Source organism: Odocoileus virginianus, chromosome 18 (genome assembly GCF_023699985.2).
Source record: "Odocoileus virginianus isolate 20LAN1187 ecotype Illinois chromosome 18, Ovbor_1.2, whole genome shotgun sequence".
NCBI lineage: Eukaryota > Metazoa > Chordata > Mammalia > Artiodactyla > Cervidae > Odocoileus > Odocoileus virginianus.
The window spans coordinates 15,863,495-15,878,001 of NC_069691.1; the positions used below are offsets into that span (position 1 = coordinate 15,863,495).

The following is a 14,507-nucleotide window of genomic DNA, read 5'->3' on the forward strand; positions in this document are numbered from 1 at the left end:
TTGAAAACCTCAGTGACCTATTTAGAGATAATTGAGTCTTAGTTTATTGATACTTGCTCCTGATGATTTCCACCTTTCTAAGTGCTTTCAAACTATTAGTTTAGTAATTTAATTCAAAATTTCACCAATAATTAATACCAAGTTTGTGAATTCTCCCTATGAAACTGGAACATGCCCACCACCATCCTTTGGTAAATTTTATTTTTGCAGTGGTTTTCCAAGTCTGATGTAATGATCCCGTATTAGTTTCCTATTGCTCCTGTAACAAATTACCATATATTTATTGTCTTAAAACAGTGTAGATTTGTCGTGTTACAGTTCTGGAGTTCAGAAGTCAGAAATCAATACCACTGGCTAAAATCAGTATCGACATACCGAGGTATCAGCACGGCAGCATACCTTCTGGAGTCTTTGAAGGCAAAACACATTCCCTTGCCTTTTCCAGCTTCTAAACACCACCCATATCACATCTCTAACCTTTGTTTCCATGATCCTCTCTTCTCTTCTCTGGTTTTCCTGTGTCCTCTTTATAAGGATCCTTGTGATTACATTTTGCCACCCAGATAACCGGGTAAACTTTCCATCTCAAGATCTTTAAGTTAACCACATCAGTCAAGTCCCTGTAGCCACATCAGGGGGCACTGTCACAGATTTTGGGGATAAGAATGAGGACATCTTTGGAAGAGGCCATTATTCTGCCTATTACAAGATCCCAAGATAAACACATAAGCAAGTTGCTTTGATATCTTTGGATAGATATAATGCATTTGGGTTAAGTACTAAATGCATTTTAATGGGCTAATACTTTTACTATCATCTTTACTCTCTTGGACTATAGTATTCTTTGACATATTAGCATTTCTGTATTAAAAAACCTTTTTTTTATGAAGGGCTGCTGCTGCTGCTAAGTCACTTCAGTCGTGTCCGACTCTGTGTGACCCCATAGACGGCAGCCCACCAGGTTCCCACATCCCTGGGATTCTCCAGGCAAGAACACTGGAGTGGGTTGCCATTTCCTTCTCCAATGCATGGAAGTGAAAAGTGAAAGTGAAGTCGCTCAGTCATGTCCGACCCTCAGCGACCCCATGGACTGCAGCCTACCAGGCTCCTCCATTCATGGGATTTTCCAGGCAAGAGTACTGAAGTGGGTTGCCATTGCCTTCCCCGTCCTTAAGAGGGGAGAGGCACGTTAAAAAGGCAGCTGAGGGGGTTCTGCTTTCTCTGTCATTTCATTTGATACCCATTTTCCCCAAACAATGATCTCTTCCTTTTTTGTGTGTGCGTGTGTTTTTAACTTTAAAAAATAAGTGAAAACACCAAATATTTTTTAAAAGAATTTTTATTTATTTTTACTGATGTAACATTGAATTTGTAAACAGTGACAGATTTTATTTTCTTGGGGTCTAAAATCACTGCAGATGGTGACTGCAGCCATGAAATTAAAAGATGCTTGCTCCTTGGAAGAAAAACTATGACCAACCTAGATAGCATATTAAAAAGCAAAGACATTACTTCGCTGACAAAGGCCCATCTAGTCAATGCTATGGTTTTTCCAGTAGTCATGTATGGATATGAGAGTTGGACTATAAAGAAAACTGAGCACCAAAGAATTGATGCTTTTGAACTGTGATGGTGGAGAAGACTCTTGAGAGTCCCTTGGACTGCAAGATCAAACCAGTCAATGCTAAAGGAAATCAGTCCTGGATATTCATTGGAAGGACTGATGCTGAAGTTGAAACTGCAATACTTTGGCCACCTGATGTGCAGAACTGACTCATTAGAAAAGACCCTGATGCAGGGAAAGATTGAAGGCAGGAGGAGAAGGGGATGACAGAGGTGGAGATGGTTGGATGGCATCACCGACTCGATGGACATGAGTTTGAGCAAGCTTCAGGAGCTGGTGATGGACAGGGGTGCCTGGCATGCTGCAATCCATGGGGTCACAAAGAGTCAAACACGACTGAGCAGCTGAATTGAACTGAACATTGGATTGCAACATTATGTAAGATTTTTGTGTACAACATTATATTTATACTTCTATATACTCTACAGTGTTTGGTTTTTAACATTTTCCCAATTCTCAACTTACATTCCAAGTTCTGGATGTAGCATCTGTACAGATTTGTGCCACATCTGCGGTCTTACATGCATCCTTAGCTATGTGCCCTGCTTCTAAGATTCTGTTTTTGTTCCTTCTAAATCTAAGCTTGGATTTTTCCTTGAGCACATTGTATGTCTTTAATGTCTTCTCAGAGTCCTTCTCATTAGGATAAACCAAAATTATAGAGTAAGCATTCTTTATTTTAAAGCTACTTATTCTTCTTAAGTGATAGTCCCTTTTAGAAACTATGGACTCATTTTTACCTTTCTATGATTAAAAAGAATCCAATGGATGTGTCTGAACATGCCCATTTGTTCCCTTTCTCTGCCATTATGAATTCCAGGGTGATTCAGTCACTTCCTCCCATGTCTCCCATACCTTCTGTTTCACCAACTGCTTTTCCTTTCTGGTCAGAATTCATTTTGTCCTCTAATCAGCTGTTCCACTTTTAGCAAGAGGAGTCTCCAGCAGATGTTTGGAGAGTTAAAGTTGTGACATCACCACATGACTATTATAGGGCCAAGCAGTCCTTACCTCACCCCCCCATCATTTCTGTGCATCCTTTCATCTCTGCCCACAGGTTTCCATACACAATTCTGGGCTTTTCCACATGGTACTTTGCTAACATCTAGTGCTATGACTTGAGTGGGAGGGCTGGAGCTAAGAAAAGTTAGAGCACCAACTAGACATAGGTTCAGAGAGGAGTCAGTAATCAGTCCAAACCCATCTGCATGTTCTGTAGGTGAATGAATAAAGGACAAGCACTCTGGTTTAGTTTAAGGGAGTCACACAGTTTCAGGAAGGAAAACTTCACTCCAGCTACAGGAGTAGAGCATGTAGCTGAAACTATGGCAATCATTACATTTTCCTCCATAACCACAGTAGTCAGAGATGAGCACACAACCTGAGTCAAACCAATCAGAGTAAACAACAGGACTTTGGCTGGGGAGGCAGGAATAAAGTTTCTCTGGCCTGTATAGAAAGCCTACAGTTCATCAAATGCTTACTGGAATCTTGGGACCTTAAGAAGAGCTCATTTTAAATAAAGTGGACACCACGGAAGGGGAAAAAGACAAAATGACAGCAATCAGGTTCTTCCCCCCCAACCCCACCCCCCCGCTTTGGCTGTAGTGATTTATTTTTTTTAATATAAATTTTAACTTTTAATTGGAGGCTAATTACTTTACTATATGGTATTGGTTTTGCCATACATTGACATTAATCCACCACAGGTGTACATGTGTTCCCCATCCTGAACCCCCCTCCCATCTCCCTCCCAATCCCATCCCTCTGGGTCATCCCAGTGCACCAGCCCCAAGCATCCTGTCTCATGCATCAAAGCTGGACTGGCGATTCATTTCACGTATGACAATTTACATGTTTCAATGCCATTCTCCCAAATCATCCCACCCTCGCCCTCGCCCACAGAGTCCAAACGACTGTTCTATATATCTGTGTCTCTTTTGCTGTCTCACATACGGGGTTATTGTTACCATCATTCTAAATTCCATATATATGCATTAGTATACTGCATTGGTGTTTTTCTTTCTGGCTTACTTCACTCTGTATAATAAGCTCCAGTTTCATCCACCTCATTAATATTGATTCAGATGTATTCTTTTTAATGGCTGAGTCATACTCCATTGTGTATATGTACCACAGCTTTCTTATCCATTCATCTGCTGATGCACATCTAGGTTGCTTCCATATCCTGGATATTATAAACAGTGCTGTGATGAACATTGGGGTACACGTGTCTCTTTCAATTCTGGTTTCCTCAGTGTGTATGCCCAGCAGTGGGATTGCTGGGTCATATGGCAGTTCTATTTCCAGCTTTTTAAGGAATCTCCACACTGTTCTCCATAGTGGCTGTACTAGTTTGCATTCTCACCAACAGTGTAAGAGGGTTCCCTTTTCTCCACACCCTCTCCAGCATTTAGTGCTTAAAGAGTTTTGGACAGCAGCCATTCTGACTGGAGTGAAATGGTACCTAATTGTGGTTTTGATTTGCATTTCTCTGATAATAAGTGATGTTGAGCATCATTTCATGTGTTTGTTAGCCATCTGTATGTCTTCTTTGGAGAAATGTCTGTTTAGTTCTTTGGCCCACTTTTTGATTGCCATTTATTTTTCTGGAATTGAGCTATAGGAGTTGCTTGTATATTTTTGAGATTAATTCTTTACCCATTGCTTTATTTGCTATTATTTTCTCCCATTCTGAAGGCTGTCTTTTCACCTTGTTTATAGTTTCTTTTGTTGTGCAGAAGCTTTTAATTTTAATTAGGTCCCATTCGGCTATTTTTACTTTTACTTCCAATATTCTGGGAGGTGAGTCATAGAGGATCCTGCTGTGATTTATGTTGGAGAGTGTTTTGCCTATGTTCTCCTCTAGGAGTTTTATAGTTTCTGGTCTTACATTTAGATCTTTAATCCATTTGAGTGTATTTTTGTGTATGGTGTTAGAAAGTGTTCTAGCTTCATTCTTTTCCAAGTGGTTGACCAGTTTGCCCAGCACCACTTCTTAAAGAGATTGTCTTTTCTCCACTCTATATTCTTGCCTCCTTTGTCAAAGATAAGGTGTCCATAGGTGCATGGATTTATCTCTGGGCTTTCTATTTTGTTCCATTGATCTATGTTTCTGTCTTTGTGCCAGTACCATATTGTCTTGATGACTGTGGCTTTGTAGTAGAGACTGAAGCCAGGCAGGTTGATTCCTCCAGTTCCATTCTTCTTTCTCAAGATTGCGTTGGCTATTTGAGATTTTTTGTATTTCCATACAAATTGTGAAATTATTAGTTCTAGTTCTCTGAAAACTACTGTTGGTAGCTTGATAGGGATTGCATTGAATCTATAGATTGCTTTGGGTAGTATATTCATTTTCACTATATTGATTCTTCTGATCCATGAACACGGTATATTTCTCCATCTATTAGTGTCCTCTTTGATTTCTGACACCAATGTTTTATAGTTTTCTATATATAGGTCTTTTGTTTCTTTCAGTAGATATATTTCTAAGTATTTTATTATTTTCGTTGCAATAGTGAATGGGATTGTTTCCTTAATTTCTCTCTATTTTATCATTATTAGTGTATAGGAATGCAAGGGATTTCTGTGTGTTGATTTTATATCTTGAAACTTTACTATATTCATTGACTAGCTCTACTAATTTTCTGGTGGAGTCTTTAGGGTTTTCTACGTAGAGGATCATGTCATTGGCAAACAGTGAGAGTTTTACTTCTTCTTTTCCAATCTGGATTCCTCTTATTTCTTTTTCTGCTCTGATTGATGTGGCCAAAACTTCCAAAACTGTGTTGAATACTAGTGGTGAGAATGGGCACCCTTCCCTTGTTCCTGACTTTAGGGGAAATGCTTTCAATTTTTCACCATTGAGGATAATGTTTGCTGTGGGTTTGTCATATATAGCTTTTATTATGTTGAGGTATGGTCTTTCTATTCCTGCTTTCTGGAGGGTTTTTATCATAAATGGATGTTGAATTTTGTCAAAGGCTTTCTCTGCATCTATTGAGATAATCATATGGTTTTTATTTTTCAATTTGTTAATGTAGTGTATTACATTGATTGATTTGTGGATATTGAAGAATCCTTGCATCCCTGTGATAAAGCCCACTTGGTCATGATGTATGATCTTTTTAATGTGTTGTTGGATTCTGTTTGCTAGAATGTTGTTAAGGGTTTTTGCATCTATGATCATCAGTGATATTGGCCTGTAGTTTTCTTTTTTTGTGGCATCTTTGGCAGGTTTTGATATTAGGATGATGGTGGCCTCACAGAATGAGTTTGGAAGTTTACCTTCCTCTGCAATTTTCTGGAAGAGTTTGAGTAGGATAGGTGTTAGCTCTTCTCTCAATTTTTGGTAGATTTCAGCTGTGAAGCCATGTGGTCCTGGGCTTTTGTTTGCTGGAAGATTTCTGATTATAGTTTCAATTTCCGTGCTTGTGATGGGTCTGTTAGGATTTTCTATTTCTTCCTGGTTCAGTTTTGGAAAGTTGTACTTTTCTAAGAATTTGCCCATTTCTTCCAAGTTGTCCAGTTTATTGGTGCATAGTTGCTGATAGTAGTCTCTTATGATCCCTTGTATTTCTGTGTTGTCTGTTGTGATCTCTCCATTTTCATTTCTAATTTTATTGATTTGATTTTTCTCCCTTTGTTTCTTGATGAGTCTGGGTAATGGTTTGTCAATTTTATTTATCTTCTCAAAGAACCAGCTTTTGGCTTTGTTGATTTTTGCTATGGTCTCTTTTGTTTCTTTTGCATTTATTTCTGCCCTAATTTTTAAGATTTCTTTCCTTCTACTGACCCTTGGGTTCTTCATTTCTTCCTTTTCTAGTTGCTTTAGGTGTAGAGTTAGGTTACTTATTTGATTTTTTCTTGTTTCTTGAGGTGCCTGTATTGCTATGAACCTTCCCCTTAGCACTGCTTTTACAGTGTCCCACGGGTTTTGGGTTGTTGTGTTTTCATTTTCATTCATTTCTATGCATATTTTGATTTCTTTTTTGATTTCTTCTGTGATTTGTTGGTTATTCCGTAGTGTGTTGTTCAGCCTCCGTATGTTGGACTTTTTAATAGTTTTTCTCCTGTAATTGAGATCTAATCTTACTGCCTTGTGGTCAGAAAAGATGCTTGGAATGATTTCAATTTTTGTGAGTTTACCAAGGCTAGATTTATGGCCCAGGATGTGATCTATCCTGGAGAAGGTTCCATGTGCTCTTGAGAAAAAGGTGAAATTCATTGTTTTGGGGTGAAATGTCCTATAGATATCAATTAGGTCTAACTGGTCTATTGTATCATGTGGTGCAACTAGTAACTAACTGTTAACTAGTATCCTAAAGCCTTGCCCATTTCCACCATTGGGTGGCAGCCAGTTTCCAGGTGTAGGCAGCTATGGCAGACAGCTTTCTTAGTGTGTGTGGCCACACCGTGTGTCCATGGTTATGTTGCCCTCTGAGGTTTCAAGGCTCACCACAGACTCACCAGTGAGAGTGTTTCCTGGTGTTTGGAAACTTCTCTCTTTTTTAAGACTCCCTTCCAGGGACAGATCTCCATCCCTACCTCTTTTGCCTCTCTTTTTATCTTTTATATTTTGTCCTACCTCCTTTCGAAGACAATGGGCTGCCTTTCTGGGTGCCTGACGTCCTCTGCCAGCATTCAGAAGCTGTTTTGTGGAATTTATTCAGCATTCAAATGTTCTTTTGATGAATTTGGGGGGCAGAAAGTGGTCTCCCCATCCTATTCCTCTGCCATCTTAGGATCGCCCCAGCAATCAGGTTCTTGATGATATCAGTGAATCATAAAATCAAGTCTTCCCTGTGACCAGCCCCTCTTTAGGATTTTCATTTAATGTTGAAGCCCCTATGAGTTGGGGTTGCTATTCAAAATGTGTCCTCCTCGCAACTTGATCTGAAGCTCTGTTCCCTCAAATTTCAACAATAACTAGGAGATTGGGTTAAAATATTAACTTCATTTTATTTTTATTACTAATATTTCTGAATATTAAACCTGGGCCAAAAAAAGTGGTTTATTTTTGTAAACTGGAAAATGCCAATAGAAAAGGACAAAATATACAGATGTACAGCATTATTAAAGGGCCGGTGTCAGGAAGTAGTCTTGTTAGGGGGCATGGTGGAATTTTGGCTGAGATGAAAAGGAGGTTTGAAAAGACAGAGACAAACTCCCAGGGTGCAAGTCCCAAAGAAAGCAAGGGTGAACCTTGTCAGGGATGAGGGGGATTGAGGGAGCTCCCATTGAGTTGGAAGACAGGGTGGGAAGACAGTGAGACAAATAACTTGAGAACTGTTGGGGTGAGGAAGCAACTGATTTGGAGTTCAGTCCACTCAGTGAGTCAAGTGGAGTCAAAAGCAGACTGAAGGAGTGTTAAGAATGACAGAGGATGAGAAGTGACATAAAGGAGAAGGTGGTCTGGCAGGAATGAAGGAGTGGAGCGTTACGGGGGACAGCTATGGATCAGTGAGTCAGCCCTGAGTTCCAGCTACAGAAGGGCATTGTCATCTGCTCTCTCTCTCTCTGTCTCTATGCAGGCTACAAAAAAGTATAAGGAGACATTCTTTTATTTTTTTCCATTTATTTTTATTAATTGGAGGCTAATTACTTTACAATATTGTAGTGGTTTTTGTCATACATTGACATGAATCAGCCATGGATTTACATGTATTCCCCATCCTGATCCCCTCTCCCACCTCCCTCTCCACCCGATCCCTCTGGGTATTCCCAGTGCACCAGGCCCGAGCACTTCGGAGACATTCTTTTAAAATGCCATATTTCCTCCCAACACTTTGCTTTCACAGTCTCAATTTCAATCTCAGACACAAATATACCATATATGGGCAGCTGGTGGAATCAACCAGATCACTTAGTCAAATATCAGTGATGTATATGGAATTCTATTCCTCCTCTCCTTCAACCAGATACATAAACATCCCTGAATCCTACAAACACCCATAAGAATAAACCTGTAAAATATCCCTTTTTGGATATTTGGGCCAAGAGTGGCCCCCAATCAGAGAAATTAGCTTTTGCTAATAAATTTTATAGTTCTCTTCCCAAGACTCTTGTCCCTTATTAAATCAATTCCACTTTCCACTATAACAGGAAAAACAACTTGTAAAAACCCTAAAGGGCCGTGTGTGCTTAGTCGCTTCAGTTGTGTCCAACTCTTTGCGACCCCCATGGACTGCAGCCTGCCAGGCTCCTCTGTCCATGGGATTCTCCAGGTAAGAACACTGCTGTGGGTTGCCATGCCCTCCTCCAGGGGATATTCCTGACCCAGGGATCGGACCCACATCCCCTACATCTCCTGAACTGCAGGCAGATTCTTTACCACTGAGCCGATGAGGCAGCGCCCTAAAGGGCTATAGATATAATCTAACCCACCTCTCTCCCTTTCGCAATCTGGAAAGTTGAGGCCCAGAAAATGACAAATATTCATACAGGAATGGCCAGCCTGGCATCTGCATTAGCATTGTGGTGCTCTGAACCCTGGCCTTCATTTGTTTCTCCACGTAATAAGGAGCTCTCCTCAGCCCACTCTTCCCAGCAAACTAAATTTTGCTTAAGGTCCATCTTTTGTACCAAAGTTTATCCTCATTTCTGCCCAATTCCTAATTATGTATAGGGTTTATGTATGTGTATGTTTTTACTGATTTTAGTCTCTTCCCCCATTAGCGTATAAGCACCACTCCCCACCAGGCATGGACCACCTCTCGATGATGTTAAGCATCTTTTCATGTGCTTATTTGCCATTTGTACATATAGAAATGTCTGTTCATATCCTTCGCTCATTTTCTAAATTGAGTTGTCTTTTGTTGTTGGGTTGTAAGAATTCTTTATATATTCTGGATATTAGTCCTTTATCAGATATATGGTTTGCAAATATTTTCTCCCATCCTATGTGTTGACTTTTCACTTTCTTTGATGAAATCCAATTAATTTTTTTCTTTCACCACTCTGTTTTTAGTCCGTAGGATCTTTGAACTCCAGACCTCACTACCAGTAATGTCATATCTTCCTTACTTCACCTTCAGAGGAACACATCTGGTGGATCATTGACTAGTCAAAGATTGGCACCTACAAGGGCAGGTCAAAGGATCTGAAAAGCAGGAGTAACAGAGGGAGCAGGGATCCCATGGAGAAACATGGTCACCAGATGAGTGCTTTCAGCAGAGGGTAGGGTAAGGGATCTTTTCAGACAAAAATGCACACACACGGTGTGGCCACACACACCAGGAAAGCTGTCTCCCATAGCTGCCTACACCTGGAAACTGGCTGCCACCCAGTGGTGGAAATGGGCAAGACTTTAGGGTACTAGTTAACAGTTAGTTACTAGTTGCTAACAAAAACATTTTGCTTGAAATTTCAGATAGGCTGCTCTTTGGGACAGGATGTGTCTGGTTTTGGGGTTGCATTTTGCTCCACTGCGTTTCAGTGAAGGACAGGCTCCTCCTCCTAAGTTTGAAACTGCCACCCTGGAGAGTTGCTTCCAAAGGCACAGCACCACGTTCCGGCAGGAAGGCAGCACTGTCTCAACTGGAGCGGTTTGCTTCGTGGCCAAGTTGTTCCCCAGTTATATGCTACTTGTACACTTTATAGATTTATAACCTGCCAACAGTAGGCTCCTTGATTTGAGGTGATTTCCCAGCAGTGAAAGATCTCTTGGGATGATGGCTGTAGCTGTGAACCAGAGAGGATGCAAACCCTAATCTTGGGTTTGACCTTCTTACTCCAAACTCTAAATGATCAGAATAGATAGCACTAAATTTGGGAGGATAGAGAAGTAGGCTCACTGAACAGACTAATTATTTTAAGTTATAATTCAGTTATAATTCATCTCCAAGGCACCTCAATTCAATTCAGCTTTTGACTGGCTAGTGGCAGAAATACATCTTAAATTAGCTTAAACAAAAGGTGGAGTTCATAGTAAAGATTTGGGGATATCTCATGTAATCACAGGGGGCTTCCCAGGTGGCACTAGTGGTAAAGAACCTGCCTGCAAGTGCAGGAGATACAAAAGACTCGGGTTTGATCCATGAGTTGGGAAGATCCCCTGGAGGAGGGCACGGCAACATACTCCAGTATTCTTGCTTGGAGAATCCCATGGACAGGGGAGCTTGGTGGGCTAAAGTCCATAGGGTCGCAAAGAGTTGGACACAACTGAAGTGACTTAGCACATGTAATCACAAGTAGGTTGTAAAACCAAATCATTAACTGGTAATGTATGTTGTAGGGCCTTCTGGATAGTAGGAACCTAAATTCAGTCTCACTTAAACTCTGTCTCTATCTATGCTGTAGTCTGTGCTGATTCCATTCTCTCTTAGAATGGAGAATTCTAATTCTCTTGAGAATTCTCTTTCCATTCCATTCTCTCATAAAGCTGGAAACAAAAGCATCGAAAGGTCCCCTATTTCACATTGCAGCTCCTACCATGGAGGGTCTATATGAGTCGGGCTCAGTCACAGGTAACAGGAATCCCTCCTTTAAGTTTAAGCAGAAGGCAGAAGGATCAGGTTTTACCATGTGATGCCTGCCCCCTCCATCATTCCTAGAATTCAGTGCTTACAAAATCACTGGAAGAGCTGGAGGTATAGACACCATGATGAGCTTTCAGGTATAACTTCTAGAACAATACTATGTATTTGCTGCCACAATCAGAAGGCTTCCCACAGCTTCTGCTGCTCTCCTTGCAAGTGGAATCGATGTCCCATGTTCTGTTTCTGACACCTCCAAAGCTAAGTACCAGCCATTGGGACCTCAGCTACCTCAGTCACAGAAAATCGAACATCTATATACCACGCTCGCCCAGAAGTTCACAACATGAACTTCTGCCTTCTACATCTCTCAGGAGCCTCTGCTTGGTATCAGTTAAGTCACATGAAAACCCAGCTAAAAGAGAGTCTGGGTAAGGATGCGCAAAATTAGGAACCCTTGTGCATAGTGCATGGGAATGTAAAATGGTGCAGCTGTTGTGGAAAATAGTATGGAAATTCCTCCAAAAAATTAAAAATAGTACTACCATAGGATTAAGCAATCCTACATTTGCATATGTATCCAGTTAAATCTTAAAATAGGATCTTAAAGAGATAACTATACACCCAGGTACAGTGCAGAATTACAACAGCCAAAATTTGAAGTAAACTAAACGTCCATTGATAAATAAAAGATTTTTTTTTAATGTGGTACATAAATGCAGTAGAATATTATTCAACCTTAAAAAAGAAGTAAATCCTGTCACAGGCTATAACATGGATAAACCTTGAGGATATTATGCTAAGTTAAATAAGCTTACCATAAAAAAAAAATATACTGCATGATTCCACTTGCATGAAATACTTAGAATAGCCAAAATCAGAGAGACAGAAAGTAGAATGGTGGTGGTCAGGGGCTGGGGAGAGGAGAAACTGGGTAGTAGGGTTTTTGTTTTTTTTTTTAACAAGTATAGAGTTTTGGTCTTGCAAGTGGAAAAAATTCCAGAGATCATCCCCTTCCCCACACATGTGCTTGCATATGATAATTTACCACTCCAAAGGCAGCGAGGCCTCATGGGTATGCATTTCCCCTGGAACAGGGAATAAGAAAGAATCCCTATAAACTCCAACTAACACAAAGGAAGCTCTCCAAGTCCTGCTCCACGTAGACTTCACCTGTATAACCTAAGTGAGGTCAAAAGCAATGTTCTCTTTTTTAAAAGTTGACAAAACAGAGGAAAATTTGTAATTTCAGTCACATTGGAGAGTCTAAATTAGAGGTTAATTTGGACGTGTAAATGGGTTGTAAGTATTCATGATAAATATTGGGTATATATACCTATGTTGTTTTTGTTGTTCAGTCAGCAAGTTGTGTCCAACTCTGCGGCCTCATGAACTGCACCATCCCAGCCTTTCCTCCTGTCCTTCCCTATCTCCCGGAGTTTGCTCAAATTCATGCCCATTGAATCAGTGATGCTATCTCACCATCTCATCCTCTATCGTCCCCTTCTCCTCCCACCTTCAATTTTTCCCACCATCAGGGTCTTTTCAAATGAATCAGCTCTTCATATCAGGTGGCCAAATTATTGGAGCTTCAGCTTCAGCATCTGTCCTTCCAATGAATATTCAGGGTTGATCTCCTTACAGTCCAAGGGATTCTCAAGAGTCTTCTCCAGCACCACAATTGGAAATCATCAATTCTTCAGCACTCAGCCTTCTTTATGGTCCAAAGTCCATATTACTTTATAATTTTCAGTAACTTTCTTCTTCTGAATCTTTCCCATCTTATCCAAGTCTAGGAAGTTCTTTCATAACAAAAAGCCCTGTTAAGATCCAATGATGACTGTTTTCCTAACAGAAGTAAAAAAAACTTTCAATCTACTATAGAGAATTATATTGATTCCCTGGAAGACAGAAGAGGTTTCAGTCATTTTATGTCCATCATAGAATTTTTTTTCTTCTAATTAAAAGCAGTTCTCATGACCATGACCAAGTCACATAATGGCCTTCCAAAGATATTTGTGTCTTAACCCTCAGAACTTGGAAATATGCTACAGTATTTCACATGGCAAAAGGGATTTTGCTGACAGGATTAAGTTTAGAGCCTTGAGATTGGGCATTTACCCTGGATTATCCACATGGACCCGGTCACTTGGGTTCTTAACACCTGAAACCCTTTCCTAACTGTCATCAGAGGGGGACATGACCACAGAAGGGCCAGAGAGCTGTAACACTGCTGCTGGCTTTGAAGAGAGAAGAATGAGTCAAAAGCCAATTGATATGAGTGGCTTCTAGAAGTTAGAAAAGGTAAAATATTAATATATACATATACTTCTCCCTTGGCCAACCTCCAGAAAGGAAGGCTTTTAACACTTTAATTTTATCCTAGTGAGACCCATTTGGACTTCTGACCTCCAGAGCTGTGGTGGTGGTAGTTAAGTTGCTAAGTTGTGTCCGACTCTTGGGACCCCATGGTCTGTAGCCTTCCAGGCTCCTCTGTCCATGGGCTTTCCCAGGCAAGAATATTGGAGTGGGTAGTCATTTCCTTCTCCAGGGGAGCTTTCCAACCTAGGGATTGAACTTGGGTCTCCTGTGTTACCTGCACTGCAGGTGTGTTCTTTACCACTGAGCTACCAGGGAAACCCAACCTCCAGAACTATATAATAATGAATTTGTGTTAAGTCACTAAGTTTGTGGTAATCTGTTATAGCAGCAGTAGAAAACAAATATAATGAAAAAAATGAACTTCACAGAGAATATTTTTTAAAAAATACATGATGACAGAGACCATGTGGGTGAAGTAGGAATATTCTACCCAACCCTGGTTTGATTCCTGGAACAGGAAGGTTTCCTAGAGAAGGGATAGGCTATCCAGTCCAGTTTTCTTGGGCTTCCATGGTGGCTTAGATGGTAAAGAATCTGCCTGCAATGGGGGAGACCTGGGTCCAATCCCTGGGTTGGCAAGATCCCCTGGAGGAGGGCATGGCAAGCCACTTCAGTATTCTTGCCTGGAGAATCTCATGGACAAAGGAGCCTGGTGGGCTACAGTCCATGGGGTTGCAAAGAGTTGGACACAACTGAATGATTAAGCACAACACAGCCTCTGTTCTAGTAACATTCACTTGTGGATGAAACTCAGCACTTTTTTTGCATAAGCTCATCACACGTCTTGGTACTATGAAAAGCAAGGACAAAATACAACCAGAAAGAAATGGAAGGCACTCTCTTTCAAATGTTCATAAAGGGTGACTATGTTTTATAAGTTACATTATCTCATTTCTCATCTTGTTTGAAGTTACCAACCTTGTCACCACTGAGTTTTGGGGTGTCAGGGCAATCAAGTGCCCATCCATAAGAAGAAACATTAAATATCACACATAGCCCAAATAAAATGACGGTAACTGGAAAAT

At 40.6% G+C, this 14,507-nt stretch overlaps 1 long non-coding RNA gene across 3 annotated transcripts in view; it reads left to right on the forward strand.

Annotated features, from left to right (window-relative positions):
* The first annotated feature begins 11,006 nt into the window (after positions 1–11,006).
* The window catches only part of LOC139039492 (uncharacterized), a 43,263-nt gene continuing 39,762 nt past the window's right edge, over positions 11,007–14,507 (forward strand). For all 3 annotated transcript variants that reach the window (XR_011492788.1, XR_011492789.1, XR_011492787.1), the window contains exon 1: positions 11,007–11,091. This is a non-coding gene — a long non-coding RNA (uncharacterized lncRNA). The remainder of the gene's footprint in view (positions 11,092–14,507) is intronic.